Source organism: Dioscorea cayenensis, chromosome 16 (genome assembly GCF_009730915.1).
Source record: "Dioscorea cayenensis subsp. rotundata cultivar TDr96_F1 chromosome 16, TDr96_F1_v2_PseudoChromosome.rev07_lg8_w22 25.fasta, whole genome shotgun sequence".
In the NCBI taxonomy this organism is placed as follows: Eukaryota; Viridiplantae; Streptophyta; class Magnoliopsida; order Dioscoreales; family Dioscoreaceae; genus Dioscorea; species Dioscorea cayenensis.
In genome coordinates, this window is record NC_052486.1 from 6,222,737 (window position 1) to 6,239,618 (window position 16,882).

Consider the following 16,882-nt stretch of genomic DNA (forward strand, 5'->3'; position numbering starts at 1 on the left):
ATATGTAAAAAATAAAATAAAATCAAATAAACATCTATTGAGAAATCTACATTTTTATAGTGCTCTCGGTATCTTGTGCCACTTAGGCGTTGTGTTAGTTTAGCGTATTTGGTTTTGAAAATACTAGTTAGAAGTAAAAAATAAAAAAATAAAAAAAATCATGTAATATACTAAAAATCAAAATTAAATTTTTTGAATAAAATTTCAAAACTCACAACCTCTCCAATGGCTTATAATTGGTATTTTGTATTTTCTCTTCCCAACTTAAAAATCAAAGATTATAATCTTTTACGTGGCTCTTCCACATTTCTATATATATATATATATATATATATATATATCAACCCACAATAATATTAAAAAAGTTTTGCGGATCATAGAACATCACATGAAATTATTTATTAAGGCAAGAAGTTATGTCCTATTGATAAATGATAATTTTACATTTTATATGTTTTCTTATAAAATAGTGATTATATTTATTCATTCGTATTCAACTAATTAAAAGGTTACACAATCAATGCCTATAAGTAGGTTTATGGGTAAAGCCATTTAAAGTTTGAGCTTTTACTGTGTGCTTATGTAATGTGAATTCTTTTTAAGTTAGTCTTTTAATAGCTTGTTGGTTGAATAATTATGGTATCCTAAAAAGAAGACCCAGTGGGGCACTCACATAATTCATGCGAAATTAATACAAATTTATATTAAATAAATTTATTGAACAGTGCATTTGAAATAGTGCTTTTTTATCCAACTTTCCAATTTAGAGGTGACTTATCTTCAAAATTAATTAATTCCATAGAACTATTTAGCACAAATATAATCTTTTTTTTAAAAAAAAAAAAAATGGGGATTGGAAACCAATAGATAGAATTAGGTCAAAATTTTTTAAATATTTAAACTTTGTAAAATAAATTGGGTTCCTTTTTTTTTAATAAAAAAATAATTTCACGAACTATATAATAAAAAATGAAATACAATGTCTTGGATAAAAGCTCTAAATCACAAAAAATTTCCTAGTATTTATTTATTTATTTATGCCGTAAGAGAAACAAATCAAATATTAAAATTTAGATTTATAAAATTTTAATTAATGTTCCAATCAATGAGCACCAAAGGCATCTTTTTAGGTTTTCATTAGTTATGACTACTAGGGCATGTGGGCAATGGCTATCTTAGATGAACTGAACGTCTTGAGGCTCCAACCTTATTTTTGCCAGGACTATGATGTAGTTACATGCATCTTTAATTAAGTGGGAAAAAGATGGCAGGGTTTGCAGACAAAGATTTACATACACCCCTCTTCTATATTTTTATTTATTTATTTATTTATTTTTGAAAAAAGTGATAAGCGTCTGTCTCTATATTGCATGAGTGTGGACTGCGACATCACACATGAGTTAATTCCTCCAATAAGACGAGAGACTTACTGGTGTGTAATTTGTGTATATTGTTTAAAAAAATACATGTTGTGGGGTGATTTTTTTAAAGTTTTTTTTATAAATTAGATATAGTTTTTGATTTCCACACATGTTTCTAATTTGTTACATTAGGAAGAGGTAAATAGAAAATCTGCATGTAAAACAATAGTTTTGAATTAAATATTCCTGATATAAGAAGTTAAATGTTATCAAAATTGAGAAAACTGATAATTTTAGAAAGTGTAAAGATAATATCACTTGACATTACATGGTACGCATGACGTGGGTATTGTGGATATTAACTTTGCTCTTGTTTCAATTTAAACACCAACTTTCAATTTGTTTCAAAATGGATACTAACTATAATTTGATTGCACCGGCGGGATACTTGGAGCTTTCCGGCGAGAATCTATTAACGTGGACGCTAGAATGTTTGCGTGGACACCAATAGTCCATGTCATCCGCACTTGTGAAGGGCGCTATGTAAGCAACTTATACACGTGTCTTATAGGTTTGCAACTGTAGCAACAGTAGTTTTACTGTTGAAAGGCATGCTTGTAATTAGTGGGTTAGGTAACTATCATGTTTACTACATGATAGTTTGGTAAGTGTCTTGTCTTTAATAGTGTCCAACCATGGTTAAGTTAGCTAACCATGAGTTTAGTTACTTAAGGGTTAAGTCTCTTGGAGCCTATATAAGGCCCCTTAGTTTGTAAGGAGTGGGCATCTCATCCACCCCTATCTATCTTGGGCATACTCACCCACATCCTTAGTCTCATCCTTTGTATCCCTCTCATAACTCCAATGAAATAAAGAAGTCCCTTTTTGTTTATACATCTCTCTCTCTTTAATATTTATGCTTATGCTTCCTTCTCTCTAACTCTTTAAGCTTCCGCCTAACCGTTACTTCACCCCGGATGACCCGGCATCCAGAGTAAGTTGAACAGCATCCCCAACATCCACGTCATCCACATGCGCCTCTGCTCCAGGTCGCGGTACTTTAGCTACAGTAAATACGCTACAGTACCGCGACCTGGTTATCTTCTCTTTTTTTGCCCAAATCATATCCTCGTGTCCTAAGTGGCGTTTCCATGCCCTACAAAGTAAATAACACACGATTAAGTACAAAACGGGGATCAATTCTTATAAAAATACATGCTAGAAGCAACAAATACATATACTAAAATACATACATTTAGACACTTATCAACAACGTTGCGAGAGACACTAAACTTTTAAAAAGAATTATATTGCAGAAGCAGAAAAAAATTTATCAAGAAAAATCATGTAAGGTATTCATTTCTTTTGTTTCTTGGTACAAAGAAGCATGTTTTAATAGTTGTACATATCACCCACACTCATAATTAGTCGAAATCTATACACCAGCACCAAACCTTTCAAAACTCAAAAATCCAAAAAGGATAACAACATCACTAAAGAGGTCTTCCAAAGTGCAGATACACTAGGACCTTCCTAACCAGGTGGTTTTCATATTCTCCATTTTCCTTACACAATTCCTTCTTTCTCCTTGGTCTCCAAGGGCTTATCTTTCATTCGGGCCTTAGCACAAGGTTTCTCAAGGTTGTAGGGTCTTCTTTGATGCATTTTTCTTTTTATTTATTTCCATAGGCATCTGCGCTTGTTCATTTTCCTTGTCAGGTAATTTGAGGCCAACTCTAGTGAGAATTGTTTTTTTTCTCCTTTTATTACAATTGTTTCTCTGCCCCTTTCCTTTCATTGATTGGTAATGAGCTATGCAACCCTTGTTGAGGTATGTTAGTACCCTACAAGGATGGAAGCTTATTTACATATTGAGGATAGATTAATACCTGTGAATGTCTTGATATTGCTAATGAAATAAAATTAATCTCACTTGTGGTGAGCTCCACAAACGCTGTTGAGTTGTATCAATCATCTATTATAGTGGAAAAACTTGTTTTGATAACTGACTAATTAATGCATATGAAAGAAATTGCTACATATAATTAGTCTCACTTGTGATGAGCAGTCCAGACCTTGGTGAGAAATGTCAAACATACCTTGCTAAGATGCGTTAAGCATCTACAAGTGATAGAAAAACTTATTTAGATAACTCATTAATGATTGTGAGTGCCTTAATGCTACAAAATAAAATTATTAGCACTAGTGATGTAACCTCTGCTTGAGCTTGTTTAGATGCTTCATGTTCTGCATTAACTTGGCCTCCACATAGTAGATCAACTTTGCATTATATAGAAAAATCTAATTTATCTTGTAAGATGGAGGGAAGGGGGGGGGGGACAAACAAAAGAGCAAAACCACATTATAATCAAATACACACCTGTTGGTAATGTTCCTCTAGAACTTGAGAGTCAATTACATCCATGGGGTTATTTTCAGTGACTTTGGAAGTTAGGACATTAATGCAAGTTTGTTCTACCATTATTTTCTAAATTGTAAACTAATGCACTCGCCTCAGTGTTATTAGATGTTCCACAAGGGTCGGATGTACTTGTTGGCCCTGTCATACATCTATGGTTGAGTATCATACCTTGTAGAATAAAATTTAGATTTTCTAATTCACACACAATACATACCTTTGATTCATGGAACCTCTTGTTGTGGCTTGTAGCACCACATATATTACAAGTAATCTTAAGATCCTTTCTACTAGATTTTCCTTTATTGAATCCAACCTTTTCACCTGGCTCTCTTCTTCTAAACATTGTTCTCTTCCCTTTATGTTTGTGGATAGGTTTAAGGGGATTCATAGGGAATTGATCGCTCCTAGGCCAACAGTCCTTGCCTTGTGTAGGGTATAAGATGTGTTTGTATGTCTCTAGAATAGTGGTGACCCTACAACACTCATCTACATGGTTCTTAGGCCTGTCCTGGTTATAGTATATGGCTAAAATAGCATGACAACATGGTAGCCTAGTTAGTTGCCACTTTCTACAAGTGCATGTTCTATCATTGTTGTCAACCAATAATTTGCCATCAGGGCACATGACCTAATATTGACTACTTTCAACCATGTTGTTTTATACAACCATCCCATTGTCTTTGCTTTCTCTATTTTTTTAAATGATCTTGGGACAATGCATTGTTTCACATTTTGACATGGAATCCCTCTTTTCGTTAACCTTGTTCTAATGAGTTCATTCAATTTGATTATCCTCCAGACCTAGCTTCGAGTATTATATTGCTGAAGCATTCACATAAATTGTTCAGGAGCATGTCCCACTCGAACCGAGTTTTGAAGTGTGACCTTGTCCAGTAGTGAGGGTCTATCTTTTTAAGGTATGATGTTGAGGATATCTACCTCTAAAGGCAGGGATGTAAGAAGCTCTAGCACATTTCCAAAGTTGGTTTTTAAGGATTATTTCCCTTGAAAGTTTTTCTAAAGCGTATGTGTATATCTCCAACACAAAAACTATGGTCACTACTAGGGACACAACTCTTCAATTGCAAGTATTAAACCCTATAAATTAGTATTATGGATATAACACACATACACAACAACAACAACAAAGGAAAAAATCAAACAAAAAGGTGAAGACATGGAACAATGAATTGGCAATTCATATTAATAATTGAAGCATTATACAATCATATGAAATATACTTACCTTTTTCCTGTTAATCATAAAAGCTCAGTGGTGGCAATTGTTGATTTCAAAATCTCCAACCAGTAGCTCCAAGAACAATGTCCACTTGTCATGGTTTTCCTTTTCCATTCTCGTCATGCTATGGGATAGATGCAATCATTTGCATCTATCCCAACCAGTAGCTCAGTGGTGGCAATTGTTGATTTCAAAATCTCCAACCAGTAGCTCCAAGAACAATGTCCACTTATCATGGTTTTCCTTTTCTATTCTCGCCATGCTATGGGATAGATGCAATCATTTGCATCTATCCCGAGCTGAGAGAAGTTGCCCTCCAAACAATCCTTTGAGAAAACACCCATCTAAGGAGATGATCTGTCTATAGCTTGCCACAAATCTTGCCTTTGTTGGAGCCAAACACTCATACCGACCTTCAAATGTGCCTTTAGTGCACTTGAACTTCATAATTGATCCTGGATGTGTGCGCAGTAATTCAAATATGTACTCATACATGCTTTTTATTTGGGCATGCTCATCATTGTCTAGTAAATGTTTTTGCAGGACATATGCAAAAAATTAAGCAGAAAAAAAAAATTAAGTTAGTTAGAAGATTAGAAATCCATTTATCATACACTTTACCTTCTTCCAATACCCCAGACCATCCATGTCTTGAGTCCACTAATGTCCATCTCCTCATTAGTCTTAACTACTTGAATGATCCCAACAATAGACCAAGAAAAATCTACTATGAATTGCTCCAAATAGTTATGTGCAATCCATTGTGTATTCACATGCCTTATCTTATAATCCCTGGCACATTCATTTTTGAAAATTCCTGACTTAATTTGAATTGTATTCCTGTCTTTTACCATAGTAGCAACCCACAAATAGAAAGGGCAACTTTTCTTGCATATTACCTTGTACCTTTTACTATTACCGAGCCTAAAATACATGATAACCCTATGTTTAATGACATAGATCTGACAACCTCCCTGAACTACTTAAAGCTTCTAAAACTTCATTCCAACCTTGAATTAAGGGTTTTTCATATCAAATTCGTCAATAAATTTAGCATACTCAAGCCTACTTGGATTCACTATTTCCTCATTTGTTGAAGAACATGAATATAACTCTTTTGAAGCACCATATTCACTCTCAATTTCATCACCAAATCCACCATGACCTTCCACTTTACTATCTACTCCCTTTTCCCTTGGTCTAATCTCATGTGCATCACCACTACCCTTATCTACTTTATCATTTTCACTAATGAGACTATAATCTGAGTCATACAGCCCGCTGTCCTTATCCATTTCTCCTTGGTCATGCTTTTGGCTCTATAAATATTTCTCTATACTATCCCCATTGACCAAGCCACCATCTACATCATGGATTATGTTCTATAAATCTCCTTCTCCTTCTTATATGGCATCACCACCCTTTAAGCCACCATACGTTTCCAATAAGCTGCTCAATCTATCTTCTTCTAAGCCACCATCCTTTTCCAAGAAATTGCTATGTGTTTCTTCTCCTAAGAATCCATCATTTTCCAGTATGTTGTTTTGTGTATATTTGACCCTTTGCGTGTTAACCGCAAGTGCACGGGTTTGTTAAAATAATAATACCCCAGTGAGAGGGTAGTCGAATCCTCAGGGAATATTGCTTAGAAACACAAAGATTGCTATTCAACTAGAATGAAAATGAGTCGATGGTGATGTGAAAACAAATCAATGCAAGTAAAGATAAGAGAGGCAATGGACGATAAATGGGGCACCCAGACATTTCTCACCCTAGGACTATTGCTTCAAGTGCAAAACCAATCATTATACATTCTAACTGATGTCTAACGAGTCGTGGAGATCCTTAAACACACGGTCTCAAAACTTCAGGTCAACCATGACTAACCCTACACTATGCCCCGGTGGAGGAATCTCTCAGTCTCGACACCTCACACTGTGCTAGGTTTCTTTAGACTCTAGGGATTCCAAGTGATAAACCCAATTCCCTAATATAGATCTAACCCTTTGGTTCAAGCGAAAGACCCCTAATCACAATTAAGCCCCAGATACCAAGAATTACTTCAACGCTTCACTCTGTTGCTTGCGCAACTAGGCCCCAGCGCAGTTCGTCTCTTAGCCCTTCACTCTATTGTGACCGCAAAGAACTCTTGGAACATGGAGGTGGGATAAATCACACCGGAGGGGAAAGGCGACGTTCCGCTACCTCTTGACTCACCTTCTCAACCCTCTCCAATCTAGCATTATCTAACCCTCATGGTGTGTCACTCATCCATAAGGATTACCAACATGGATTATCAACCCTAGTATCACTATAAGGGAAAATCAACTCAACAAGCATTCAAGATTGGAACTCAATTAAAAACATCAATTAAGGAAAGCATAATAAAGGTCAAAGAAACAATATCATCCCAGGGTTTACAAGTCCAAGTACCCACTAAGGGTTTCGCTCTCCATGGAGCAAAATACAATCAACAATAAAGTCAAAAGTAAAGAGATGCAATCCATGAATAAAACTTCCTTGGTGTTCGTGTCGGTGGCCTTGAGGAGTGGCTGAGTCTTCCTCAAAGGTCCCCTTGTCAAGCCTAGGGCAGACCTCTCCGGATCGGTGCCGATGAAAGCTCCCCCAATAACTCTCTTCCAAAGGAAACACTGTGTCGAAAGTTGTGAACCTCTCCAAAAGCCTAGCCAAAGCCTCTCCAAACCCTAGCCGCAGGCTCCTCCAAAGATAGAGAAAGATAGGCCAAAAGATGGGGACAAGATCCTAAAATTGGGTTGAAATCGTGACTTATATAGGGCTGGAATCTGGCATCCACACAGGTGTGTGGAATTTCCACACGGCCGTGTGAATTTGCAGAAATTCGGTTTTCAGTGGTCTGTGAATAGTAACTGCTACAGTTAACTGCAGTGATTTGCTGCAGTACCTGCCAAAAACACTCCCGAATCCATATTTTTCATCGAGGCAACATAAACGGACACACGTCTATGCTGTAGATCGCGTTGCATCTTCAAATAAAGCATATTTGACGGGAATCTTGCTTGCCTTGCACAAGTCGGAACACATGAGTGTGACTGCCTTTGTGCCCCTCCAATTTTTATATTCCATAGAGCATAATGGAGGTTGGCACACACTCATATGTCTTTGGGCACAACTTGTGTCTTCTCATGTGTTCACTTCAAGATTCCATCAACAAAATGCATTCGCAATCTACTTTGGCTTCTTTCTTCTCTATTTTGCTCCACAACCCTATATGCGCAAAAGAACACAAAGACACACGTATTATTGATAAAATCTAAGAAAAGTAATGGTCATCGTAAGAAAAGAATACTTCATATTACTAATATACAAGCACTTATCAAACTCCCCCACACTTAAGCTTTTGCTTGTCCTCAAGCAAAAATAAAACATTAAAGTATAGAAGAAGGAAAAAAATTTAAAGTGCTTTGCCTTAGGTTCACCAAAAGTATGCAAGAAAAGCATTCTACAAGTAAGGGAATTTCAACACTAAATACAAAAAATCATTGCTCTAGCTAAAAACTCGAATAAAAAACGACAACAACCCGAAATCGTGTAAGTGTGTGTAAACTCACTCAAGTCAACCCAATGTATACTCCTCAAGGTTCTAAGAAAGAGACTTATTTAAATACAAAAACAAAACAAGACAAGACAAAGAGATGGTAGTAGCTTCACACATCATCTAAGGTGTACCTTTCCGAAGTGGCCGCTAAGGTGGCTTTCAGACTTTCAAGGTGGTAGCTCTTTCTAACAAGGGTTGTAGCTTTCACTCATCCCATGAGATAGCTCTTTTCTCATTAGAGCATAACTAGTATCCAACTTATGAGAGTAACTTAATACTTCATTTTTTCATTTGTTTCATTTTTTTCAACAAATGTTTTTCTCTTTTCATTTTTTCATTTTTTTCAACAAAAATAACACAAGAAAACAAAACTAACTAGTCCCTTAAACATCGAACTTGAGTTTCAAAATGGTTTAATGAGCGAGTAGTGCAACAAGTGTCAATCAGGCAAAAATTCCTAGAAATTCAAGTAAAAACTAGAGCATGAGAACATTCAATGTTAAAAATTCTCCTAAACTCAAGAATACGACCATTGCAATTAAGGTGAATCACCATTGGGTACGTGAGCATGTAATTTCAGTCAAAACTTGTGTAAAGAACATGTGTAATGTGAACTCCCTCCTCCCTCCCCACACTTAAGATGTACATTACCCTCAATGTACGCAAGCAAGCATAATAAAAAGTATAACATTCAAAATGAAATGTGAAGGTGGGCAATTGAAACAATACTCCCCTGAACTCCTAATGGTACGTTTGATGGAGCTAAATTTTTGAGAGTTGAGTTCCAATGGGTTGTGAAGCACACACAGCCATGTGAAAATCACATTAACCGTGTCTATGACTTAATCCTTAAATTCCATACTCACAAGACCATTTGCACATATACACAAGGGGGATTCAGTGAAACTCAACAAAAACAAAATAAACTCAAGTATATAAAGATAAAGCAATGAAATACAACTCGAGAAAAGACAAATAAAAGACATACTCAGAAGGAAGAGTCATTTCTAAGTAGTGTAAGTCCAAAATAAAATACGAAAATGAAATACAAAAAATAAGAGCAAAGGAGAGTAAAGACGCACCAAGTGTCGGTGTCTGGCTTGCTTGCCTCTGGTGCCACTACTGCCGGTGATGCTGGAACTAATAGATTGACTGGTGCTGATGAAGCCTGAGGGGTCCGGTGTCGCATAATGAATGGGAAGGCGGCGTCTCGCTCGAGTAACTGCTGTAAGATATCGAGACGCGCCATCACCTCCGTGTGGTTCATGGCCTGTGTCGCGCGAACCTCAGCTATCTCGAGTCTTTCAAAACAATCATAGGCTCAAGAAGGAGAAAACATGCGCACTAGAGGTGGCTCCTACGTTGCAAGTGGTGCGTTAGTCTCCATCGGCTCTGGCTGAGGCTCGGGAACCGGCTGAGACCTCTCAGCTGCGTCTCCCTCAATCTCGGCTGGCTCTTGGGGGAAATATTCATCACACAGACCTCGTCTCTATACCTCCTGATCATGCCCATCATACGCATAGTCTCTGATTGCATCTAGGAGACCTATACCTATGATGAGTCTCAGAATATAGGGACCGGAGAAAAGGACGCCGATCTGGGCATACTGTCCCTGATGTCTCAAATACTCTGGCATGATATGTTCTAAGTGAATCAGCTCGCTCTGCACCATAGAGTACAAATATAACAACTCCTGCCTACTCAGAACTCAAGTTTTGTCACCACAACCATTTAATGATCTGCTCAGAATGGCATGAATGTATCTGTAACTTGGTCGGGAGAGGCAGGTAGCCTTTAACAGTCTAGGCTTATACTGACCCTGCCCACAGAATGTCCTGTACACTCTCTGCGGGGTCAAGCTACTGGAATAGTCAGTAGGTAATCGATCACACTCCTCTGTATTAGTAAAAGCCTCACTATATAACCCCAACCGGATCAAAAATTGTGTAACACTCATATTATAATGGTGTCCAAATACTCGGAGCTATATGGTGTCAGTACTATCAAATTGAGAATGCGATCGATCGAACTCAAATGACGCTAATACCTCCAAAGTCAGCAAACGAATAGCTGGCTCACGAGTAGTCAACAATCTCCTCTAGCTACTCACAGTGAGGAACTCCTCCACCTCATCTGCCATATCATCGGCCAACTGCACCTTCCTAAGCGTGCTCAAGTCAGGAAAGCGTGTCTGCCTGAAATTGAGTCTCAACAATCGCTCAAACTGAGCCTGGTGCTCGGGAATGCTGAACACTATGTGTTCCGGCTCAGGGGAAGACTCATGTGGGCATTTGTCAGCTGCTTTCTTAGTCCTCGGTGCCATATCTACAAGTATTGAAAAGAAATCAATCAAATTTACTTAAGAAATCAATACTACAGGAATCCACACGCCCGTGTGGATCCATAGGGCAAGAAAGCCGCACGGCCACTGACAAGGTCCCCTTGCGTATATCCCGCAAGTGCACGGGTTTGTCGAAGTAATAATCTTGGGTGAGCGGGGTCGAATCCACAGGGAGTAGGGAGTAAAGACACTTAATTTGATTCTTAGCTATGTGGAGTATCAACAATGATAAGTGTGATAATGATTCAATTCTCAACAATTAAAAGCAACAAGTAAGAGAGCAAAAGTAAGGAGGAGGCAAGGCAATCGATAAAGATGGGGTACTCGGATGATGCTTCACCTAGGAAAAATCGTTTCAAGTGCAAGAACTCTCTATTATGCCTCCTAATCAATGCAATGGTGAATCGTGGAAATCCTTACATACATAGTCCCAAATCTAAGGTCAACTATGCCTAACTCTATTCATGTCCCGGAGGAGAGATTAAATAACCTCTCAACCTCGCACTCGAATAAAGTTGCAATGAGCTCTAGGGATTCCAAGTGATAAATCGCTTCCTATTTATAGACCTAACCCTTTGGTCCAGGCGGAAGGTCCCTAGCCACAATTAAGCCATAGATACTAAGATCCCCTCAACGCTTCACTCCATTGCACGCGCAACTAGGCCCCAGCGGAGGTTCATCCCTTAGACCATTCACTCTATTATGGCGCAAAGAACTCAAGGAGCGGAGGTAGAATCTATCACGTCGGAGGGAAAGGGGACGCTCACCGTATCTCTCGACTCACCTCTCAACCCTCTCTAACCTAGCTTTGTCTAGCAGCTCGTGGTGTGTCACTCACTCACAAGGGTTACCAACAAGAACTCTCAACCCTAGTGTCACTCTAGGGGAAATGTTCATACAATCAAGCATTCAAGGTTGGAACTCACAATAAACATCAATTTATTGAAAGCATAATAAATAAGTTCAAAGAAACGAATACATCCTAGGGTTCACAATCACCCAAGTACCCACTAGGGGTTTAACTCTCTATGGAGCTAAGTACAATCAAAGAAATTGAATATAAAAGCAATGAATCCATAAAGAAACCCCTCGTTGAGTGCGTGTCGATGGTCTTGTAGAGAGTCCTCTGCTCAAAGTCGTCAAGGATTCCCTCGTCCAGGTATAGGATGCGCCTCGACGGAGCTCCCCTACCAACCTTCTTCCCTAAGGAATGGCGATGTCGGAGCCGTAGAACCTCTCCAAAACCTTGGCCAATACCCCTCAAAACCGTAGCCGAAACCCTCTCTCAAGTTGGAGAAAAGATGGAGAAAAAAATACCAAAATTGGGGCTGAATCGGCTTTAAATAGGGCTAGAATCGGGCAACTCCACGGGCGTGGGACGCTACAGCGCCCGTGCGGAGATTCCACTGCAGGGCGTGGATAATATCCACACGCCCGTGTGGATTCTACTTCTCTGATTTCTCGGGCGGCTATGAGCAGATCTTTGCTACTGATGTTGCTATAGTGTTCTTTGCGTTCTTACGCTTTCGATCTTCGACACGAATAACTTCCCAATTCCATACTTTCATCGGGGAGTAGCATAGCGGGCTACGTTCACGTCGTGAATTACTTGCTTCTTCAATGATATATATGTTGGTGGAGATCATGTTCTTATATGCATAAGACGGAATGCTTGAGTGTGACTGCCTTTATGCCCCTCCAAATGGATGTGCTCACTCGAATGCGAGGAGGTTGGCACACACTCTAGCACCTCACACTGTCCTATGTCTTGGCGTTTGAACCTTAGCAATATCTCCTCCAAAAATAGGTGCATTATGATCCACATTGGCCTATTTTCCTTCATACTCGACCTCATAACCATACACGTAAAAAGTAACATAAAAAAACACATATTAATGTAAAAAAACACGAGAAAAGTAATGCTCAACATAAGGAATGAACGCTTCGCATTCATATCGCGCAAGCACTTATCAGCCACTATGTAAAAATCCATGAAAAACACATCAATTTCATTTCTAAACATGCAATAACCATTTTCGCATAGACACAAAGCACATTCACCAGGTTTAATCAAATAAAATCAAGTATGGTGAGGAAAAGAGAGAATAAGCGTTTACCGAGAAGATGAAGATGAAAGTTTATAAATCGGCCGGAAAAACTCAGTAAAATCTCTCTAAAACGATGGTGCAAAGTTAGGAGAGTGAGAGAGAGAGTATTCTCCGAGTGTTTGGGAGTGTGAAAATGAGAAAGACTTTATAGATTTATAAAGGAGATCGTGGCCTTTTGAGTTCTGTACATCCACACAGGCGTGTGGAAATTACACACGCCCGTGTGACTCCATAGGGGAGCTTCATAGGGCAGACACACGCCCCTTGTGCTCTTGGGATAGCATATTTTGTCTCTGAACCCATCCACATGGGCATGTGGAAATTACACACTCCCGTATGCCCGATCCATAGGGCACCCACACGCCCCTGTGGCTCCTCTGTCCACATGAGAAATTCGTCTAAGTGTTTCACACGCCCGTGTGGAAATTTCTTACGGGCGTGGATCTTCACAGGGCCACTCACATGGGCATTCACACGCCCCTGTGTCTTCTCGAGATCGTGAGGCCTTCTGTAGAGGAAATCACACGAGCGTGTGTAATACACAGGGTCAAACACAGGGTTAGATACAAGCCCCTGTGTCTTCTCGGAATAGAGTTCTGAACCTCTTCAGAGAAACACATGCTCGTATGGAAATTCCACATGGGCGTGTGACCATCACAAGGTCATTCACTGGGGCAGACACATGCCCTTGTGTCCTCTCGTGATGAACTCTGAACGAAAACACACGCCCGTGTGGAATTTCCACATGGCCATGTGTTTTCTTTGGAAGACATAGAAAAAATCATAGACTTTGTAAAAAATTTCTGAACATTTACATCTACTCAAAGCCTGCCTAAATTATGCACATGTAATGAGAGAATCATGAAAAACATCCTCAAATGAGCAATATACTTCATCGCATGCAATTAAGCACACGATAACACCAATAATCCACTAGAAAATCACAACAATAGCGTGTAAAAGATCAAGACACCAACACTCAAGTTCTTATTCATGCAAACACTAAACCAAAACCTAAAAAAAACAGTAAAGACTTGGGTTGCCTCCCAAGAAGTGCTTGTTTAACGTCACTTAGCTTGACGTACTTGACCTTACCTCATGGGGGCTCATAGATGAAGGTTTTCCTCTTACCCATAACCTGAAAGTATGATGAGCATAGTCTTTTGAAGATAGAGGGAGAGTTATCCAGTTTGTTACCACACAAGGGTTCGTTACCCTTACTTCATTCTCGTATATCCCCATTATCCTTGGGGCATTTCTTATGGCGTCTCCTTGCACGCTTCACCTTCCAGATCATCTTCTTCATGATCCCTGGGGTAGGTTGCACCTAGTCCTCTAGACCAAGTGTCATCACGTCTTCATTCTCCACTTCTTGGTCTACCAACCCCTCGTACGGGTCCGGACACATCATTTTCTGCACATATTCATCTATTAGTTCATCGGTAGTGTTAAGAAAATAAAAAGTATCATCAAAGTCTAGGGAATATCTTATGGCTTCGGTGAGGCGATATGTAAGCTTATTATCCCCAATTCGTAAAGTTAACTCCCCGTCGTCCATGTCAATGAGGGCCTTGGAAATGCGCAAGAATGGCATCCCAAGAATCACCGGAACATCGACATCCTCGTCAACATCCAACATTATGAAGTCTAGAGGAAATATATACTTGTCAACCTTCACAAGTACGTCTTCAATGATACACCTCGGATATCTAATCGTTAAGTCCGCCAATTGCAATATCATCCTAGTGGGCTTAGTCTCTTCGAAGCCTAGCTTTTGGAAAAATGTATATGGCATGACTTTCATACTAGCCCTGAGTCAGCCAATGCGATTTCTTCACCCATGTTACCAATGTTGTACGGAATGATGAAGCTTCCGTGGTCCTTCTTCTTGTTCAGAATATTCTTTTGCAACACCATCAAACATGAAGCATCTAAGATCACGAATGCACTTTCCTCCAACTTCCTCTTATTGGTCAAGAGATCTTTTAGAAACTTTGCATACCGAGGTATTTGAGACAGTGCCTCCACAAAAGGAATGTTGATATGCAATTGCTTGAATAGACCCAAGAACTTCTTGTATTGCTCATCATTTTGGTCGTTCTTCAATCTTGAAAGATAAGGGATTCTTGGCTTGTAAGGTGGAGGTGCTACCTCCTTTCCTTTAGTTCTCTCCTCAACCTCCATGACCTCAAGTTCTTCAACATTGTTCTTCTCACTCAGAAGCCTACCTTCAATCTCACGACCACTTCTCAAAGTGATTGCCTTCACATGTTCTCTTGGACTGGTTTCAGTGTTACTAAGCAAGCTTCCTTGAGGTCTCTCCGATAACGACTTCGCAATTTACCCCACTTGATTCTCCAAGTTGTGCAATGATACGGTGTGGTTGTGAAGTGTTGCTTCGACTGACTGAAACCTTGTATCCGATGATTGGACACATCTGGTCAAAACTTTCTCTAATTCAGTCATATGGTTTTCCAACCCTGAAACTCAGTTCTCCATATTTGGGGCTTGTTGTTGTTATTGTTGGAAACCGGGTGGTGCCATGGATTTCTATTGCCCTTGATTACTGCATAAAAGATTAAGGTGGCTCCTCCAACCCGAACTATAAGTGTTACTATATGGATTGCCTTGATTTCTTATTGTATTACCCACAAAATCTACTTGCTCTACTGAGGATGTACCACCAATGGATATCGGGCAATCAGATGGACCATGTCCTCCCCCACACCTTGCACAACTAGTCACGGCTGCCACTCTATTAGAAGTTAAAGTGTCTAACTTCTTGCTCAATGACTCAACCTGGGGTGCCAATGAAGTAACTTCATTGATCTCATGAAGTCCGGCTATCTTCTTTCTGTCTCTTGTGTTCCATTAATAACTGTTTATAGCTATTTCTTCAATGAGAAGTTGGGCTTCTTCCGGGGTCTTGCTCCTTAAGGTACCTCCTGCTGCAGCATCAAGTAACTGTCTTGTACTCAAGTTCAACCCATTATAGAAAGTCTGAATGATCATCCACTTGGTGAACCCATGTTGAGGACATTTCTGCAAGAGCTCCTTGAACCTATCTTATGTCTCAAATAGAGACTCTAATTCAGTTTGCACAAAAAATGATATTTCATTCTTAAGCTTTGCAGATTTTCCATGAGGGAAATATCGGGCAAGGAAAGCTTCTACTATCTCCTCCCATGTAATGATCGATGCTCTAAGTAATGATGTAGCCATTGCTTCACTCTCCCTTAAGAGGAAAATGGGAAGGCCCTCAAATTGATAGCATCATCCGTAACACCATTAATCTTAACCATGTCGCACACTTCCAAGAAGTTCTCTATGTGATTATTTGGATCCTCATCGGCCAACCCTATTAAAGCGTAGTCATTCTTTGTAACATTTTGAATGAATCTTGGCTTGAGCTCAAAATTACAGTGTGATCGGTGGCGCATAATGCTAAATTATGTGCCGAGGCGAGGGATCCGGCATAATCGGGACTGTGTCCTCTGCTTTGCTCGTTACCTTTCTGTCATATTATCGACCCTTTCACCTTCTATCTCGGGTTTGATTAAAGTTGTTCTTGCAGGGTTCTTTCCCCTTCTACAAATTCTTCGTTCAATGTCCAGATTTCCTTTAACCAATGTCGAAGGGTTTCCTCAGGTCATAACCTGGAGCTACAACCAAAGAAAGAAAAATAAATCAGAACGATGGAAGAATAAGAAGATATGAAATAGAACGAGTGATGAATAGCTAAAATAGCAAATTGCAAAGTGTTTCTAAAACACCTATTCCTCGGCAACGGCGCCAAAAACTTGACACAACCCTTTGGTGTGTTAACCGCAAGTG

The 16,882-nt window shown here is 39.3% G+C and overlaps 1 non-coding gene across 1 annotated transcript; it reads left to right on the forward strand.

Moving 5' to 3' along the window:
* Positions 1–16,070: 16,070 nt before the first annotated feature.
* Positions 16,071–16,177, forward strand: LOC120279700. The gene has a single exon (XR_005542006.1). It is a non-coding gene; the product is annotated as a small nucleolar RNA R71 (small nucleolar RNA).
* The last annotated feature ends 705 nt before the right edge of the window (positions 16,178–16,882 follow it).